General features: G+C 36.6%; 1 protein-coding gene across 1 annotated transcript in view; it reads left to right on the top strand.

Moving 5' to 3' along the window:
- Positions 1-7,627: 7,627 nt before the first annotated feature.
- Positions 7,628-21,258, top strand: part of SEL1L2 (SEL1L2 adaptor subunit of SYVN1 ubiquitin ligase) — a 65,369-nt gene continuing 51,738 nt past the window's right edge. Inside the window, exon 1 of the mRNA XM_081832293.1 lies at positions 7,628-7,792. The gene's annotated coding sequence lies outside the window, so the exon portion shown is untranslated. The remainder of the gene's footprint in view (positions 7,793-21,258) is intronic.

Genomic DNA, 21,258 nt, shown 5'->3' with positions numbered 1-21,258 from the left:
AAAAAAAAAATTAGGCATATTAGGAAAAAGTATTCTAAGATTGTTTTTTATTCTTAACTGAAAATACTTTAGGCAAAATGAAAAACACTAAGACCATCACTAAAAATATCTTTGCTTCAATATAAGCATCTCATAAATAGCATCTTACTTTAAGGAAGAAAAACTACTAAAACAGTGAGATTTGCAACTTCAAAAGTGACAGTCTCTTTTTTCCAAATATGTATACATTTATTTAAGACAAACTAGAAAGCTTGAATAACCTGATATACCTTAAATAGCTGATTAAAACCATAATTTAAGGATGCCTGGATGGCTCAGTCAGTTAAGTGTCTGCCTTTGGCTCAGGTCATAATCCCAGGGTTCTGGACCAGAGTCCCACATGGGACTCCTTGCTCAGCAGGGAGCCTGCTTCTCCCTCTGCCTGCCATTTCCCCCTGCTTGTGCTCTCTCTCTCTCTCCGACAAGTAAATAAATAAAATCTTAAAAATAAATAAATAAAACCATAATTCCAGACAACATCAATGTGAATCTTTGCTATATGTGTAGATATTTTCACTATCTGATGAGTGATATAAATTTTTATACAATTTTATTTATGTATTTTAATTCCACTTTAATTTGGCTGACTACCTTCTTCCCTATGACCTAGGGCAAGGGTTCCCAAACTTTAGCATATATCAGAATCACCTGAAGGACTTGTTAAAACACATGTTGCTGGGCTTCACCCTCAGAGTTTCTGATTCTGTAGACCTTGAGTGGGGCTGATAATTTGCATTTGTGACTCCCACATGGGGCTGATAATTTGCATTTATGACTCCCACATGATGCTGGTGTTGCCATTTCCAGGGACCATACTCTGAGAACCAATGACCTAAGAAAACTCTTTTCTTTTTGTCCACTTCCTCCTGGCTTTCTCCATAACTTGGCTTTTCTCTGATAATGCCTAGAGCACTAATGTTCATACTCTTTGGAAATAGAGTGACCTAAACATAGGATATGGAATCTACATCTATATATAATGGAGAAAATGGAAATTCAGTTCCTCCCCCATGCCAAACCAAAGACAGCAGCCTGTGTTGCTGTCTCTTCTACAACCCTGTAGCACCTCATTCTTTCACCTAGACAAGGGCCACTAATGAGGAGGTGCTGAGCTACTCTCAGTTTGCCATTCCTATTGTCCTCACTGATGCTTTCAATAAGCTCTTACCTTCCATGTGCTCTTTTTCCAGAGAAGTTTTTCAGCAGAATTTAGGGTATTACACAATGCCAAGGAACAGTGGCTATTTTGGGGCATGTGAGCCAGGAAAGAAAAAGGGACATAGATAGTTAAGGAAAGCAAGAAAGCCTTTGTTGAGCCCTAGGGAAAATAAGTCACTGACAGGCAAAGAATCCTTACCCACCAGTCCTTCTTTAACTTCTCACCTATCTCTCTTTTGCAAGGAATGATACTCACTTCTCATTCCATAGCAAACACAGCTCACACTTACTCCTCTTAGACAAAAAAACCAAAACATTTTTGTTTTTCATAGACAGTCACACAGTTTGGAGACATTACCACATATACAGTTATGTGTCTGGGTGGGGTGAGACTGATTTCCTCCTCCAAAATTCACCCTTGCTTCCCATTCTTCTTCATCCTTGTAACTGGAATCTCCATCCACTCAACTAGTCTCATGAAAAGACAAGAAGTTATCTTTGACTTTGTCCTTTCTCTTACCCTACTTCCGATCCATATCCAATCCCCAGCTGCACTACCTCCAAAACATATCCTAAGTTTGCCCAAGTAGTTTATCTCCATTACTTCTGCACTTCAAATCTCATCATCCCTCACCTGGTTGACTACAGTAATCTCTGAACCATTCTTCTTGGTCCCACTCTTAATCCTGTGCAATCTGCTCCTCACATCTCAGCCAGAATGTTCTTTCTTTCTTTCTAAAATATAAATCAGAGTATGTCGCCTAAAACACTCTGGTATCTTCCTCTTATCTTTTGAATAAAATACTCCATATCATATCCCTATATGATGTGACCCCCTACTTCTCTCTCTGTCTTCCTCTTTTACAATTCTTCCCTTAACTCATACTCATTCAGCTACTTGGGCCTTATTCCTAGAGCATACAAGTTTGTTCCCACTTCAGAACATTGGTACTTACTGTTCCCTCTGCCTGAAATGCTCTGCCGCCTAACTATGCAGAACTGCTTTCTTGTCATTAAATTCTTGGCTCCAAAGTCACCTCTTCAGTGAGGCTTTTCTTGGGCATCCACTCTAAATGAGCTATGCACCAACCCCTCCTCATCCTACATTTCACTCTTTACATCTCCTTGTTTTAATCTCTTCATAGCATGTAATGACACCTGATACTAACTTGTTCACTTATTTATTTATTGGTTATTGCCTTCTCACAGACAAATGGAAGTTCCATAAGATCAGACAGATTCCTCTCTACCTTCCAGTTCCTAGTGAATGCCCAGCGTAAATGTATTGAATGAATGAATCACTGATTCTTTTAGCCTTAAAGAACAGGTTGGTTCATTACTTGATTATTTCATACCTGCTGCCTCTCAAAAATTATTTGAGGAGGCTGTTAAAGTCCCATTAACACTAGTCATGTTGTTGTTATTGAAAATTTAGGGGCTAACTTATATTCAGCATCAAAAGCATCTCTGGCAGCAGTAGGGTCCTAGGATATGCTAAAATTGTTGTTTACTGTTCTTAAGTGAAATTAGTCCAGAAAATATATATCATAAAAATATATTCTGCTAATGAAAAGGTGTTTAGATATTCTGCTTATCCCAGGCTGAAACATCCTAGTTCACTGATGAACAGAGCAAATTAAATAGCCAAAATACCTAGGACCTAGTAGTTTAAAATCTGAAACAGAAAAATAGTAACATTTATTTACATAGGGTGCATATATAGTCAATATAATAATAATAGCTGATATTTATGGATTGTTTGCTATATACAAGGGTTTTCACAGTATTAACTTATATGATCCTCACAACAATCCAATAATATAGGCAATATTATTACCCCATTTTACATTTACATTTACTATTTATGTTTATTGTAAACTGAGTCACAGAGGGGTTAATTAACTTGCCCACAGTTAGACATAGTTAATTAGTGGTGAACAGAAAATAAGAAGGAAATGTAAATGAAATTTTTAAAATCTAAACATTTATTTTGGAGTATGAGTAATTATGATGAACAATTTTGAATAAGTTATCTGTTCATATGTTAACAAGTAATCAAAATATTTAAAAAGTAAACTTGTGGGGCACCTGGGTGGCTCAGTCGGTTAAGCGGCTGCCTTCAGCTCAGGTCATGATCCCAGGGTCCTGGGATCGAGCCCTGCGTCGGCTCCCTGCTCAGCGGAGAGCCTGCTTCTCCCTCTCTCTCTGCCTGCTGCTCGGCCTACTTGTGCTCTCTCTCTCTCTGTTGAATAAATAAAAACCTTAAAAAAAAAATTTTTTTAAGTAAACTTGTGTGTTGTCTTAAGAATAAAACTTATTAATTACCATCCAAACAAAACAATGTAAAAAACCTTAAGTCAAACCTCTAGCCATAGCAGACGGCTTACATTTTTAAACAGGAAGCTATTAAAAATGTGTTCTGCATTCCAGTACTGTTGTTGTGTGTTTGTTTTTGCTTTCAGGCAAAGTACCATAGGACTAGGTCCTACTTTGGAAATGCCTGTAGCCACAAAAAGCATGATCTAGCCACAAATAAATTAAGATTAAATGTACAGTAAGATTAATTCAAACCTTCTTTTCTCCAAGCCCACAGATAGTTTAGTTTCTCTTAGAAGAGGATGCTTCTACCTTTCCTGTGCTTTAAGAAAACAGGGGATTTCCCCCAAATAAAGAAATCCACACATTCATTAGGATCCCCTTTACTCAAGACATTCTACTTGAGATGAGAACTATACAAAAAAGTTTCTAAAGCATCTATAATTAATTGAGCAGATAAAACGTGAACTGTATGCTATGGAATGATCTCAGCTGTAGAGACCATAGAGCAGTGAGCTACTGCTAACCAAGAAGGGAAGACACCATAAGGTCGGAGGGAAGGGAGATCACTGTGGGAGAGTGAAATGGGAGGGCTTTGGGGAGAAGGAATTTGAGGTAGGCCTGGGAACAGGAGTGATATTTAGGATAATAGGAAAGAGGGATCAATTAAAACTGAATAAGCAAGGATGAGGAAGTAGGAAAGAAGCCCTTCTATTTGGGGAACAGGGGGTAGAAGAGTTTGACTGTACTGGATGTCTGTGTAGGTGTGGGAGTAGTAAGAAGTAAGGTTACTATGACATTTTTAGGCTAGACTGTGAAGAATATTAGATTCTCTCTACCCAACTTTGATTTTATCCTGTTGTCACTGAGAACTGAGGGTTTCTGAGTTGGGCAGTGATATGTTCAAACAGATGCTTAAGAAAAACTCATCCAACCATGAATCTTTAGGAGACAGGGAAGCAAAGAGGCAGGAGGGCTAGGTAAGGCATTATTGGAACATCATGTCACTCTGATGGAGAGCTATGGTTAATCTTTAATGACCCTTAGGAGTTTAAAAACACTTCCAAAGCACATACTTTAAACTTAGAGTTTAGAAACATACTTCCATTGGGCTTGCTGTTTGAAACTAAAATACACATTATAAATCCTTCAACAGAAAATCCTGCCAGTAATAACTGAAATACATTCAGATACCAACCACTATCACCACTTCCCCCGACCATCTTCTTACTTCATGGCCACCGTCAACTCTCACCCAGTTTATTTCAGGAACCTCTCTTTTCCCACCCTTTCTCCAACATATAGCAGCCAGGGTGATCCTTTTGAAATTTAAGTCAGTCAATATCACTCTTCTACTCAGAACCTCCAAGAGTCTCTCCTTCACACACAACACAGTTCAGAATCCTGATGCCGGCCTCAGAGCTGCCTCTGCCTTATTTACTACTCCCCCTCCCCCATTCTGCTGCAGCTGCACCATCTCACTCTCACACCAGTGTGCTCCTACCTCAGGCCTTTGCTTTTACTGTTCCCTCTGCCAGAAGTCTCTTTCCTATGGTATTTGTAGGACTAACTCCCTCCTTACCCACATAGGGGTCTATTCAAATGTTATCAGAGACCTTGTCCCTAACCATCCTGTACCAAATAAGACCAACTTTTATCAATTCCCTCTCTACTCTTAAAAACAAAAACAAAACAAAACAAAAACCCTGCTTTTATCAGTTGATTAGTTGATTATTATCTTCCCCACCAGAACATCAGCTTTTTGAGTGCAGAGAATTTTTTTTTTTGTTTATGGCTGTCTCCCCAGTTCTTAGAACAGCAGAGTTTTGTTTTGTTTTGTTCTGTTGCATTAGGTTTCCATTCTCCCCGTGCATTTGGGTGAGGCCATGTGACAGTTTCAGACAATGGAAAATGTATGCCACCCTGTGCCACTTCCAGGTCTGGCTTATTAAAGAAAAGAAAAAGAAGCAAACCAAGTGAAACAAAACAAAACCCCATTCTGCACATGATCTTCTATGCTCTTTCCCTTTCTGTCTGCTAGATGCAAATGCTCAGGGATACCTTGGAATCCACATGCTGAAGCTTGGCCTAGCGTCTGCCTGCCTGAGTCTCTGAATGACAGCACAGAGCAGAGCTGCCACTGACTTGAACTCCCACCTGTTGATTTTGAGCCATTTTACACGGCGTCTGTCTGTTAACATGCAATATTGGTCATGTTCTTACACTTTAAAAAAAATTCATTGCTTGTGTGAAGTTCAAATTTAACTGGGCATTTTGTATTTTTAATTGCTTAATCTGGCCACCCTTCAATAAGAAGAATCACATTTAAAGTCCTTACATATCCACACAGAAACTTGTACATGAATGTTTATAGCAGCCATTATTCATAATAACCAAAAGTTGGAAACAGCTCCAATGTCCATCAGCAGACAAATGTATGAACAAAATGTAGTATATCCACGTAAGGAATATTATGTGGCCATACTACAACGTGGATCAACCTGGAAAATGCTATGCTAAGTGAAAGAAGTGAGTCACAAAAACCCATATACTATACCATATACTATATGATTTCATTCATGTGAAAATCCAGAAGAGGGGAATCCATTGAGACAAAGCATAGATTAGTGGTTGTTGAGGCTGGGGTAGGGGGAATGGGAGAATAGGGAGGCTAATAACTAAAGAACTCATGGTTTCTTCTCGAGGTGATAAAAATGTTCTAAAATTGACTGGAGCTAGTCACACACTTCTGTGAATAGTCTAAAAACCATTGAGCTGTACACTTTAAATGTACAATTATACATGTATAATTATAGTATGTGAATTATATCTCAATAAAGCTGGTTTAGTGTTTGTTTGTTTTTTAAAGATTTTATTTATTTATTTGACAGAGACACAGCAAGAGAGGGAACACAAGCAGGGGGAGTGGGAGAGGGAGAAGCAGGCTCCCCACTGAGCAGGGAGCCCCACGCAGGGCTCGATCCTAGGACCCCGGGATCATGACCCGAGCCAAAGGCACACACCTAATGACTGAGCCACCCAGGCGCCCCCGTTTTTTTTTTTTTAAGTCCTTACGTGACTTCATGTCCCTGCATGCTCTAACCTCTGGACCACTGTTCTGATGCCTTTGCTACTACCGAGGAAAGCATTTTAAGCATTCCAGAAAGTGCTCTTGAAAAGAGGGAGTTTAAATTGTGATACTGTATAAAAAAGCAAACAAATTAAAACCTTTACTCTTCTTGGAAGTAGTGGTTGACAAATAAAGGAATTTTTTCAGTCTCTAAATATAATTTTCCCTAAAAAAGTATATATGTAAATCATGAATATGTATCTCCATAAAGCTTTTCAATTTTCTCTCTTAAAATCTTCATTATTTTCTACTACTCAAAAACAATCCTTCCAAATCCCTTTCCTTAGTTAAAATAGATTAATTACATAACTTCTAGAAAGTACTTTGGGAAACATTTTTTTACATTTTTCTCCATACAGTCACAACATTTTCTATACTATCCATCCATTATAAATTTGTTGTAATGTGTAAGGAATACCAACATCTTCCTTTTTTTTTTTAGCTCACACAATTGGTATTACCATGACAACTTACCAGTAGAAGGGTAAAATTGGTTAAATTCTCCTACTATTTTATTTTATTTATAGCATTTAGTTTTTAATGTGTGGCTCTGCAGTTCAGATGAAAATGCAATAGGTTTAAAAGGTTTTTATCATAAAATATATGAATTCTTAAAGTGAAGTAAGTCATCTATCATTTGGATTTGAAAAAAGCAGCAATTAGAGTGATTGCATTAAATAGTATTTTTAACATGAACAGATAAAATTTTCATATTCTTGTTTCATTTTGAAAAGTTACCCATGAGGGGCGCCTGGGTGGCTCAGTCGTTAAGTGTCTGCCTTCGGTTCAGGTCATGGTCCTAGGGTCCTGGGATCCCCTGCTCCACGGGAAGCCTGCCTCTCCCTCTCCCACTCCCCCTGCTTGTGTTCCCTCTCTTGCTGTCTCTCTCTCTGTCAAATAAATAAATAAAATCTTTAAAAAAAAGAAAGAAAAAGAAAAGTTACCCATGAAAAAATGAGCAAAAATCTTTTTCTTTGTAGGTATCAGTGAATGAACTCAAACAATTTTTATCACACATATTGGAACGAAGAAAACTGATTAAAGTGATCTATCAAAGAGAAAATGCCTTAGGAAAAAAGAAGATTCAACGTAAATTAAGAATAAAAGGAATTCAAAATAAAGATCTCTCAAAAAGAAATAAAAATCATTGTAAGTAGGGGCACCTGGGTGGCTCAGTCGGTTAAGTGTCCGACTCTTGGTTTCAGCTCAGATCATGATCTTGGGGTCCTGGGATCAAGCCAGGTCAGGCTCAACACGGAGTCTACTTGAGAATTCTCTGCCCCTCTCTCCACACTCTCTTTCCCTCTCTCTCTCAAATAAATAAGTAAATCTCTAAAAAATCATTGTTAAGTAGAATTCCCTCTACCATGTAAATTAAAAATGACTTCATGTAATCTAAAATAAAATTTTAGAGCTACTTTCTGAGAAGTCTTAGAATATAGTCATAAATATTCATACACACAAAAGCTTTAAATTTTTCAGCTTCTTTTAGATTCAGAATTTGTTCTGATGATAATAAGCAAGGTTGATAATTAGGACTCCTGGATAAAAAAAAAAATGTCCAAAATTATGTGGATAAAACATTTATCAGTTATTCTGCTAATAGGAATACTCAGACTTTAAACAAAACCAAAATTAATATAGTGTCCTTTTTTTTTTTTCTAGTCTAGCAATCTAAATCTCTTCCTAGTAAAGACATAGCCAGTTAGTTGATAGACTTCTCTGGATGCAAGAAGGGTCTAGAAAATATAAACAATGTTTCCATAGCTACTATGTACAGGAGTTAACTGGCCCTCAGTTATAAAATTTAGGAATCATTTCTAGCATTTAAGTCTGTTTCATGAAAGCTTTCTCTTTTATAACAGGTATGTATGAATTGCTATTTTATTAACATCTTATTTAAGAGAGGGAAACTTCTTTGACAGAAAAATTAAGGATATCAGTTTTTAATGGCATTATAAAAATATGTACATATCTTAAATTTATTTTAAATCTAAATCATATGCATTGAAACATTCATTTGACCATTTTTTGACATAGAAATATGACTTGCCTTTTATTTAGCTTTGGTCTATTGATTGGCATTTGTAGTATAAACCACACGCAAATGCATCATCCATGATCTCCCATCTCAAGTTTTTAATGAAACAAGGAACTAAAGACACTTATGGAACAATCTGTGAGCAGAATCCTTCCAGATATTTGCAGACTTTTTCCTCAGTCATTTATAGATGCTTCACGTACAATTAAAGTGGATAATTTTTAATGGCTCTCCTTTATCAAGTTTTCTCACTGGTTTTCAATAACATTATATAGAAACACATTTTCTTTTTGCACTTGTATGTAATCAGTTTACATGGTGGGTTTTTTTTTTTTTTGGTCTATTCTTCTTGTCTTTATTTTTTAAATTTTTTTAAATTTTATTTTATTATGTTAGTCACCATTTATTACATCATTAGTTTTTGACGTAGTGATCTATAATTCATTGCTTGTGTATAACACCCAGCGCTCTGAATTGTGCAAGACTGATGAATTACATGTTTTTTAGTTAAATTCCATAGTTATAAACAGTAAAACTGGCACAGATAGGTTTGGGAACAAACACTCCTGATCTTTGGTAAGCATGCAAGGTGGGGGAACAGAAATGTAAGCGTTTACTAAAGAGAATGCCACATCTGCAAGCATTCGGTATGCTGTGGACATCAGTAAGTAAGTTGGATAGAAGAAATGAAAAGTATTGATTAATTTGGCAAGTAAGGTAGGTAGAGATTGTTGAAGGAGCTTCTGCTGTCTAAAAGAGTAAATAAATGAATCACTATATTGTACACCTGAAACTAATATAAAACTGTATGTTAATTATACCAGAATTTAAAAAATAAGATAAAAAATAAAAGGGAAAGTAGTGCCACCCTTCAAAAAAGTATTTATATGGAAGTGGTTATATTACACCTAAGAATAATAAATAACAAGCTATCTCTAATTAAGCATTTTCCATATTGTTTTAAGTGTTTTACCCAATTTTAAGATAGGTTATATTATCTCTACTTGATAAGATGTGAAACCTGCAGCACAGAGCAATAATTTGCTTAGCATCGCAGAAATTATTTAGTAGGAAAACTAGAATTTGAACTCAGATGGTCTGGTGCCAAAGTCCTCTAGCTTTTAGCCATTATGCCATATGCCTCTCACAAAAGTAAGCTAACAATATCGAGAAATTTTAATCTCATGCTTCTCAATATGGCTTTGAGCAAATATGGAACTATATGATAAAGATGATGCAATTTCCTGAGCACCAAATTTACTTGAAGGTTTAAAACGGAGGTAAATAACAGCAAATAGTTGAAAACATCTTTATTTTAGAACTAACAGCTATAATGTATGCAAGAGATGTCAAAATTCATATTTTGATATCATACCTAAGACTTCAAAGACATGCCTTCCTGTTTTCCAGACCTCTAGAGAATGTACATGCATTCATCACAGGCTATCTAAATGTCCCAAGGACATTTAAGAAGCCCTGTCTTATAACAATCATAATATCCATTTCTGAAGATTTACATAAATCAGAAAATGTTTCTTTCTGACAGAAGTACATCTAGAAAGGTGATCATGGCTAATAAGGGCAACAGATAGAAATTGAGAACTAAGGGATTCCAGAGGAGAGAGAGATTAGTTTTGGAGCTGGAAGCACTCATTGATTCTAGTTGATAATTTTTTTATGAGAGTCTTGCTTTGATAAAGATTTTTAATTTTTCTAATCTTAACATCTTAAGAGTATTTTCCTCCACATTTACTCCAAAAGACTGCTTCACTGCTCAGTTGAAGAGTTCTGGATATGACATAAAAATGTTGATATGTGTATTAACTTGAAGTATCAAGTAGAGTTCTGACAGGAAGCAAATGGCACATTTAAACTGAGTCATTTGAGACAAGTTTAATAAAGGGTCTATTTCTAAAAGTGTAGACAGGATGTAAGGAAACTGCAAAGTAATCCCCAGGCTAGTAACATCAATGGCGCTAGCACCCCTGGGCCTGAAGGGTCACAGGCAATAGTGGCTACTAGAACACTGGAAAAGAAACCAAGAGGTATGTTGGAGAGAGCTCTCTAATAGAACTATGACCTCAGGACAAGGGATAAAGCCAGCCCGCAGCAAACCAGATTGGGAAGCCAGGGAATAAATATCCCTGCCTTACTCTCTTCCCTTCATACTTCCTGCTGGTGCCTTTCAACCTAATCAGAAGCTGGAGGGGAAGGGAGCCCACTGATGCAGTCCATATGGGTTAGTGTCCCAGGGCATAGAGCAGGATGGAGTGGATCTAGAAAGACGAATAAGTAGACATGCAACACACCGGGTTTTCTAGACAAGGGAAATTAGCATGAACTACAAGTATGAGGACTTTGAGCAGCATACAATAGAAGCATAGGTATTAAAAGTGAAATTACAGAATCTTATAATTAACTGGGGAAATTTGGAGGTTATCTAGTCTAATATCTTTCATCAGATATTTATGGCAGCTCCTAGGTAGATGTCTGTGACTAAGCTCACAATATCATAAAACACAACTCATGACATTATTTAATACATTTATTTCTTATAGAGTTATTAACATTAAACCAGAACCACTTCCTAACAGTGATCTTAGGTGTTAGTCTGTATTAAATTATGGCAGTGGGAGCTGGACAGAACAACCCCTCTATGGACTCCTCCACTGGAGTTGTTGCCCTCCCTCCCCAAAAAGTGAAGCTTGTGCATATTGTTTCTAAGATCCTGTTTGTTGTTTGGGGCACCCACTCACAGTGATGATTCTTAACAAGCTTAGAGCAAATTGAAATCTTTTTCTCACCTAAAAGTACTAAGCCAGTGTATCAGTCAGGGTTCAACTAAAAAAAAAGAACCAGTAGGAGATATATATTAAAGAATTTATTACAAGGAACTGGCTGATTTGATTGTGGGAGCTGGCTAGGCAAGTCCGAATCCATAAGGGAGTTTGTCAAGAAGAGCAGGCTGGAACTCTCTGAAAGGAGCTGAATTTTTTCTTCTTCAGGGAAACCCCAGTACCATTCTTAAAACCTTTTAACTGATTAAATCAGGCAAACCCAGCTTATCTCCTTTACTTAAAGTCACCTGCTTGTGGGTATTAATCACATCCACAAGATACTCTCACAGCAACAACTAGATTAGTGTTCGATGTAATAACAGGAGTGTAGCCTAGCCAAGTAGACAGATAAAATTGACCATCATAGCCAAATATCTCCTAATCTGTATGTTTTCATCTAAATTTTTGAATCTAGGTATAAGATTTTACACTGATGTCTATTAAATTTCATTGTGTTCACTTTGGACTATTCCAACCTATCGATTACATCAATTAATTCATCAGTTATCCTCTCCTAGTTTTCTGTCACTCAAAATTTTGATATGCCTTCCAATCTTTTACTCAAGTTTTTCTTAGAGGAGTTAGCAAGATAGGGCCAAGTTTAGAGCTTAGAGCCCACAATAATCTACCATAAATCTCTAGAATTATATATACTCCTTGATCAACCAGGTAAAAATCTACATATGATGAGGTTGAGAAAATAAAACCTTATTTACCAGAATGCCTTGTACAGTATGTTATGGAGATGCCTTAATAAGTATTTGTGGATAGAAGGTAGGCAAACATCCCTTCCTGATCCCCCACCTCCAGCTCCTCACAGAGACCTGGTGTCAGCTGATTCCAAGTATTCATACATGGAAAGAAATTGCACTGCAGATCCAGGGAGAAGAATTTTGTTATTTTTGCAAGAGTGAAAAGAAAAGAGAATGGGAGAACAAATATGGAGAGAGCAGACATAAGGAGCCAGAAAGATGGTTATTGATTGTGCTAACAAGAAACCAGTAAAACTCCAAAGTTGGGAACCCAATTGATATTTTAAAATCAGTGATGCCTAAGATGACCATTAAAGTTGTTTTTGTTCTTGGAATTAATCATCTTTGCAATCTGCTCTATGAAATTGTTGGTAAAAATCTATATTCCTAATTAATGCTTTTCAAGAGTGAAGATTCTTTTGGGACAACTTGAAGAGCTGTTGGTTTCACTGTGGGTCCATGTGAGACAGTCCAGGAACAGTACCTCTGGAATCAGGAGTTAAGAAATTATAGAGAATGCCATGGAGAAGTAACCTGCTCTAGAGGGAGGGTTTGAACTTTAGAAGCTGTGGAATGAACACATGGTTATCAAGCTGGGTAAAAACCTTGTTCAACTCTACTCTCATTCCGTTCCTGTTTCAGCATTTTGCACACAGGATATCATAAAAGATGGAGTATAGGTGTTTTATGAAAGTGCTGTTCCCCAGACTTACTAGTCCTCCAGATAAGAGAAATGGGATTTAACCTCACATTCTCAAAAACCTTTCCTAATTCTTAGTGACCATGTCTCCTTAACTCAAGGCTCACAAACCATGTATAATAATCTATTAGAGAAATCAAAGGGATTAACATCAAACTGTTTCTAGAATATTAATATATTTCTCCACATCTTGAAAACAGAGGAACTGTTTACCCAGTTTCAGTCCTCTACCACTTGGCCACCTACCTAGAATTTGTCAAATAATAACCAATAGCATTTGTACTCCCATTACTTCAAGGCAAGATCTGTGCCTAGCATTTTATCTGTCACATACTTAATATGAATCAATATTTGCTGAATTAAATTGAGTTGAATTCCTTTTATGGAGAGCTAGGATGTATTCAGGTCTTCTGACTCCAATTTCAGCATTCTCTACAATATACTACGCTAGAGGTGCTACAAAAAAAGAGAGCCTTACATTTTTAGAGTATATTTGAATACTGTTTTACAGTTGAACACAATGCTTTCATATCCATTCCAATTTTTTTTTTAATGGCATGTTCATTTTCCCTCAGGGTATATTATCACTATAACTTCAACAAGTAATTCTTTCTGAGTCAGAATTTAGTCTCATAAATTGTTAGCAAGACAAATCAATAATTAATCATGCACTGGGAACAATGGAGCATATTCCTGCTGGCAACTGGAACACTACCTTCTATGTCCTTCTATGGCATTTGGGGGGGGGATTTAATTATCATTAATTTTGGTGATCAGATCAGATCACTAGATCACTACCATGTTCTTGGTTGGAGAAGGTTGTCTTGGAATCTTGCTTTAAGCTAGTCTTGCCATTCTTTTTTATCACTTCTAGGGTCTTTGACCAGCTAGGCTAAGTTTATCATATGTATTCCACTTTATTAGCTTTTGGAATATATGTGGAGGACACTGTGAAGTGCCATTTATATCCCCTCCCCTCCTTCAATGAGATACTTGTCCAATTACTGGAAGTGTAGTTCACAGATAGACTTCAGCAGTGAAGACACTGTCTCAGGAGCAAAGAGAGCCACATAGCCCAAAGTTACGCCTCCTCCCTGGGGCAGCCAACTTCCAGTGACTAATCAATTCAGGAACATGAAGTCCTGACCATCTCAGGCTAACTTGGGATGCATTAGAAGAGACACTTTAGCTCCAGAGCACCCAGTGGGGTCAAGGCATCACAACTTCCCCCTCTGCCCAATCCAACTTTTTCCCCAGGGTACTTCCCAGGGGCACTTCTTAATAAACATTCTGAACTCTTAGAGTCTGCTTACGAGGGAACCCCAACTGCATACCATTTAATACCTTTCCTATTACTGACATTTTTTCTTTAAATCAATACAAGTTTTTTGCAAATGAGTTTGATTTTAAAAGAAAATTACTAAAGATCTCCCATTCTAGCAAAATGGTGGACTAATCCAATATGAAAATCCTGCTGCTACAAATACCTAAAAATAATGCCTAAAATATGCCAAGCCCTCTCTCTCTCTTTCTCTCTCTCTCTCTCTCTAATGCAGAGCTGGGTTCACAGGAAACTGAAATCCCCAGGTGCTAGAAATGATGAAAAATAAGGATGTGAGTTGATGTTTTGGCAAACTGTGATCAGAGCTGGTAAAGCATGAGGCTCGGATTTTAAATCCCAGGCTGGGAAAATCAAAAAGACATTAGGATTTTTGACAAAGCAGTTGGGATGAAGAGCTATGAATAAAACTGAGAGTTTTACAGAATTGTACATGCAGTGAAAGGGAGACTAGGGAAAAACATAAACCATCTACCATTTTATGCAAATATCAAGGAAACTCTTCCTCTATTTAGGCTTTCACAGGGAAAAACATCTCCCTGGGAAACCCTACATCACAGCCCTGTACCTTATACAGATTTGAATTTAAATTTATGCTACCTGATTACCTGATTTTTTTTTTTTTTTGTAAATACGTTCATGTTAACATATAAAAATTTCCTTCCAAAGTAAGGTAAGTCTGGAAAATGACAGAAGCAACACAAAACCACTTAAGAAAAACATTCCCACAATTCCTACATAAAAAGACTTGTTGGGGGTGAACTTACAAGAAAATTTTATAAAATGCACCAAGTTAAAAAGAAAAATCTACTCAGAAAAAAAAAATCTACCCAGTGAGAGTCAGTTTGCATATACCTGCACCCATATACACACATGTGCATAACATAAGGCATAGCACCCCCAAGTTTGATACAGTAGAACAACAATGTAAAAAAAATTATGGAATAAATATATTTTTAAATGGTTAAGAAACTATAAGAAAAAAGAGAAGGCATCATGAAAAAGGAATAGGCTTCTGAGCAAAAGAATCAAATAGAATTAAGAAAAATGAAGAGAATGTTCATTTAAATTAAGTGAGCTTAAATTAATGACTTAAATAGAAGATTAGACACTGTGGAAGGAAAGATTAATGAACTAGAGAAAGATCAGAAAATACTGCCCTGAATGCAGCCCAAAAAGAAAATATGAGTTTAAGGACAGAAACTCTTAGATTAAAATAAAAATGTCATAAATATATGCTGTTTGCAAGAGGTATACTTAAAACATGAAAGTTAGTGAATGGGAATTCCATCATAGGCAATACTAAAAAGAAATCTGATATTAATTTCAGACAATATATAGACTTCAAGGTAAAGGCACAAATAGGGAGAAAACTTCATCATATAGTGTTCAAAGGAATAATTCACCAGAATGATACGATGTCTCTATGTTGAAAAATTCAGGAAAATCTATTAAACCAGGAGAATTAATAGAGTTTGGCAAAGTTGCTGACTTTAAAAATTAATATATAAAAATCAATAGCCTTTCTGTATATGATACCAAAAAACAACTGAAAATGAAATTACTAAAATATTATTTAAAATAGCAATAAACACTAAAAGATACCTAAGAATAAATCTAGCAAAAGATCTATAAGATGTTTAAGAAGAGGAAAAGCATAAAACTTTATTGAATAATATAAAAAACACCTGTATAACTAAAGAGTTATTGTGTTTATGAATGGGAAGACTCAAAATTCTAAGATATCACTTCTTGCCAAATTAGTTAAAAATTTCCCAAAGGGATTTTCGTAAACATTGACAAACTAATTTTAAAAGTATATATGAAAACAAGTCTAAAGATAGCCAAGATACTTCTGACTTAGAATGAGAAGTGGAACTTGCCCTAGTAGATTCTTACTATAAAATGGTATTTGTATAAACAATATGATATTGACATATGGATTAAAAAAAGACAAGAGTCTAGAATCAGTCCCATATATACAGGGGAATTTGGTATATGACAGGGGTGGCATTACAAATCAACTGGGAAAGAACAAACAGATTGTATGCAGGCAACTGATTCTCATTTGGAAGAAGATTAAGATCAGATCCCATTCTCAGCTCATGCTTCTGGGTGGATAAAAGATCTAAATGTGAACATCAAGACTTTAATAATTTTAGAAAAAAAATGTTATGATACTGGCATAAAAAAGAATTCTTAGAAAAGACAAAAGTAAAACCATGATGACAAAATTCATAAACTTTTCATAAATTCATAAAATTTTAATAGGTATTTTTAATTATAAAGTGAAAAAAAAAGCCCCACAGACTAAAAGAAGATATTGTAACAAATAGAGTCAACAAAGAATTAGTATTTGGTTGTATAGAGAACACCTACAAATCAACAGGAAAATCAAGTAGAAAACTGAACAAAGGATTCAAATAGACAATTCTTAGCAGAGGAAAAAAACAAAGACCAATAAATATATTTAACTAGTAATTGCAGAAATGCAAGTTTGATAACAAAGATTTATCATTTCACAACAGACTGGCAAAACTTAAAGGTTAGATAACCCCATGAATGACCCAGAATTTAAGGAAATGAGAATCTTATACATTACTGTTGGGAGTATATGTCTGAGACAACTTCTTGGAAGAGAAATATAGGGCGCTCAGTCCTTAAGCGTCTGCCTTTGACTCAGGTCATGATCCCAGAGTCCTGGGATGGAGGCCCTCATCAGGGTCCCTGCTGGGTGGGAAGCCTGCTTCTCCCTCTCCCGCTCCCCCTGCTTGTGTTCCCTCTCTCTCTGTGTCTCCCTCTGTCAAATAAATAAAATCTTAAAAAAAAAAGAAATATAGTAATATCTACTAAGATTTACGATTTTGATACGCTACACTCAGCACATGTACTTTTAGAAATATATCCTACAGAAATTCTCACACATCTGTATTAGAAAATGTGTGCAGGGATTTTCATTGCAGAATCGGTTTTGGTAACACTGAAATGGAAAAGGCTAATATCTGTGGAATGAGTAGGATAAATAATGGATGAATGAATAGATAAACTGGTCTATAAATATATAAAATGATTGAATGAAGCCTACTTATATCCAGATATATCTCAAAAAGTGAAAAAGCAAGTTGCAAAAGAATATATAGTATGATGCTATTTATATAAAACATAGAAATAATATTGGATACATATATGTAGTAAAAGAGCTACATAGCAATTTCAGGATAATAGATACCTCTGAAGAGGGAACAAGGGGAAAGGATGTTGGAAGGAGGCTTTGAGTGTGTCTGTACCATTCTGTTTCCTTAGAGAGATACCTAAAACAAACAAGGCAAAATGTTACCATCTGTTAAATTGTGTGAGGTAGGAGGGTTATGGTGAGGTGTGTTTTCTGGATTTCTTTATATGTTTGAAATATTTCATGGTTAATTTTTTAGAGAAAAAATGAAAAGTAGTATCACTTGTGACAAGTAGAATCTATAGATGAATTATTAAGTATATTAACTGTCAAAATTTTAAAGTTTGTGTGTGACCACTTAAAATTATCTCATGTACTCTTTGGGAAACAGTAATGAAAGGTGATGAAAATTAGCAAGTGCAGCTAATTATCTACCCAGACTGCAGGCACCCTCATCCCCCAGAGGGTCTTGAATACAGCATGTCACCATCTTTTTCTTGTCCCTTTTGCTCCCACTCATTACTGAAGGACTTCCCATTATCCAAGGTCTCCCACAAGCACTGTCTCCTTAAGTAATCATGTCCAACCCAACTGGAGTGGGTATGATCAGGTGTGCATAATGATGCTCTGAATCATCAAGACCAGGTTAAATCATGCTCATTATCTTCTGTTGGGGAAGGTGGACGAATATATTGTATACTTTTCAGACAGATTTCCATCATAAAACAGTCAAAAAGGGGTATGACTCATCTAGTGGGAAAAAATGATTTATATGAAAGACATTTCTCAATAATGTCTGATAAAAGAAATGTAACTATAAACAACCCATTGTTTAAAATACTTAAATTGGGCGCCTGGGTGGCTCAGTTGGTTAAGCGACTGCCTTCGGCTCAGGTCATGATCCTGGAGTCCCGGGATCGAGTCCCGCATCAGGCTCTCTGCTCGGCAGGGAGTCTGCTTCTCCCTCTGACCCTCCTCCCTCTCATGCTCTCTGTCTCTCATTCTGTCTCAAATAAATAAATAAAATCTTTAAAAATAAAATAAAATAAAATACTTAAATTACAATGAATTTTTAATGTATTTTGGACCTGTTTTTTTCAAATTTTTCAGTAATTGATAGTAACTTCGTGTTTCTCACATAATTCTGCATTTTGTGTAGCTCTGAGAAGCAGTATGAGCAAGACTGCCTACATTTGAATCCTTGCCTACCAGGTACCAACTATATGACCTTGGGCAGGTTACTTAACCTCTTTGTGCCTATATCATTTCATCTGTAAAACAAGAATGATAATATCCCCTTGCTCTTACCATCAGTAAAAAAAAAAAAAAAAAAAAACTGCCCGGTACCTAAGTGGTTTATACATGTTAGCTTTTATTTTAACACCATAATTATTGGTTTTGATGCTTCACTTGTTTTATAAACTATATTTCTTTCTGCTAAATTAAAAGTTTTAGGCAATGAATTAGCCTTTGAAAGTCAGAATCCTTGTTATTTCAAGTTTTGCTTAGTAGATATTTGAGGAGATAATTTTTTTCTACTTATAACACAATTTGTCTACTATTTCCTAGCACTACCAATGGAGGTATTTATGTTTGACAACAATGATCTGGGGACACTGAATAAACTTGATTATTGTAAATCTCTATGCTCTTATCCAAGTGCATTTGAGTTAATCACATCTTTATCTGACTAAACTCTTTGCTGAGTCATTCTTTTTTAGATGGAATGTTATATTTAGTAATGGATCATGATTCTCCCTCCTTATCTCTTATTGTATCTTCCTGGCACACAATAAGGGCAAATGTGAAGAGCTCTTCTGATGCATTATTCAGAAAATCAGATGCTGAAGTTGGTTTATATCAAATTCAATTGAAATTAAGTAAGAAAGGTACAGTGTCTGTGTAGGCAAGATTTTCTGCAAGGGAAAGAACTTCCCATTTTTATCTCTTTCTATCATTTTAATGTTGAAAGCACCTGATTTTTAGTCAGACTCAAAGACATTCATCTCCTAGCTTAATTTTTAATTCCTTTAACTCTCAATGATCCTTTATGTCATTTTTGAGGTAACTATAATTTGAGATTCAAAATCATGAATCTATTGTTCTTTTTCCTTTTGTTATTTTAGATTATTTAAATGGTATTTGTTTATGATTTGTGGTGAAACATAGAAGAGAGTGAGGAATGCAGGAAGGGCAAAGGAAGGAGTTGGGCAAAGATAGGGTCTCAGGAGAAGTTTAGGGCTTTAAGAGTGAATTACGGGCACCTGGGTGGCTCAGTGGGTTAAGTGTCTGCCTTCAACTCAGGTCATGATCTCAGGGTCCTGATATTGAGCCCCACATATCGGGCTCCCTGTCCAGCAGGGAGTCTGCTTCTCCCTCTCCCTCTGCCCCTCTCCCCTGCTCCTGCTCTCTCTCGCTCATGCTCTCTCTCTCTCTGAAATAAATAAATAAAATATTTTTTTAAAAAGAGTGAATTGCACTAGAGGATTTCTCCCTTCCCATAGGCAAGGGGTTAGGCTGTTACCCTCACATCAATCAGTTAATGGCTAGAGGCCACCAGTACCCTGCAGAGGCTAAATATCCATATGGAAGACTTTGTCTTAATTGCTAGACCTCCTCAATTCCAATAATCTTTGTGTCTATTTCTCATCAGTCATTTACCAGGCACACGCAGAGCTATTTCATCAATATAATTTCAAACTCAAAAATAATTGTCTGATCAAAGCCACCTTCCTACCACTTCTCCTTCTCTTTCTCCTATCAAACTTGCCTTCACCTTCACAATGACCTCAGTTCCCTTCCCCCACTCCCTTTTCACCCCTCTGTCCACTCTCCTCAGTATCACTTACTCACACAGCCAGCCTGGACCACATGGCCAAACATGACCCTCAAGCCCTCACTCTTTATTTAGGACACACCAGCCCCTCTTATTGTTTCATACCCATGGTTCATTTGTGTAGATTGTTTCCTCCAAATGGAATGCCAGTTTCGTCTTCTTGGCCTGACAAACTCCTATCTACCTTTCAAGAACTCTCTAAAGTGTCCATTCATCTGTGAAGATTTCTTTATTTCCCTTAGCGAGAGTAGGGTGCTTAAGTGGGCATTTGCTGTTTGGCGGCTTCCCATCATCCATTTTACTTTTCTCACCATCCCAATTTCCTTTTGAGGAATTAAGTGTTCCCCAGTGAATACATTCTTATGGGAATGTAATGAGAAGCCTTGTCTTCCCTAATTAGACCCATCAGAATCATCATGGAGTCTGGAGCAAAGAGGGGAAGATCCTAAAAGGATTGGATTTCAATCCATCCCTGTAGCAGCATCTGTCTCAGCTTCCGGAGAGCTTTGATTCCTGACTGACCCCATTGATTTTTTGAGCTTTCAACAGCCTCCCAGTTTCCAGAGAGCTTTGATTCCTGACCGACCCCATTGATTTAATGAGCTTTCAACAGCCTCCCAGTAAGTTCCCTTTGCTTAAGTCAATCAGATTACATTTCTATTGCTTACAAGAAGACTCCTGTACTCCCACAGTGCCTTATTACAGAGTACCTACCACATGGCATTGTAATTTTTGGTAAACATGTCTGTCTCCACTGCCAGGCTGAGACAGCGTCTCCATCATCTTTGGAAACACAACATCTAGCCTTGTGTCTAACACATGGTAAGTATTCAATTCATACCAATTAAATGGACAAGTAAATATAGGAATGACAGAGAATAAGTTGTTTCCAGCTCTTTTCTTTTTCATTAATATCTGCAGCAAGAAGTGGGCCCTTT

This window comes from Leptonychotes weddellii, chromosome 10 (assembly GCF_054177405.1).
Source record: "Leptonychotes weddellii isolate Sample4059 chromosome 10, ASM5417740v2, whole genome shotgun sequence".
In the NCBI taxonomy this organism is placed as follows: Eukaryota; Metazoa; Chordata; class Mammalia; order Carnivora; family Phocidae; genus Leptonychotes; species Leptonychotes weddellii.
This window is presented reverse-complemented; position numbering and strand designations above follow the sequence as displayed.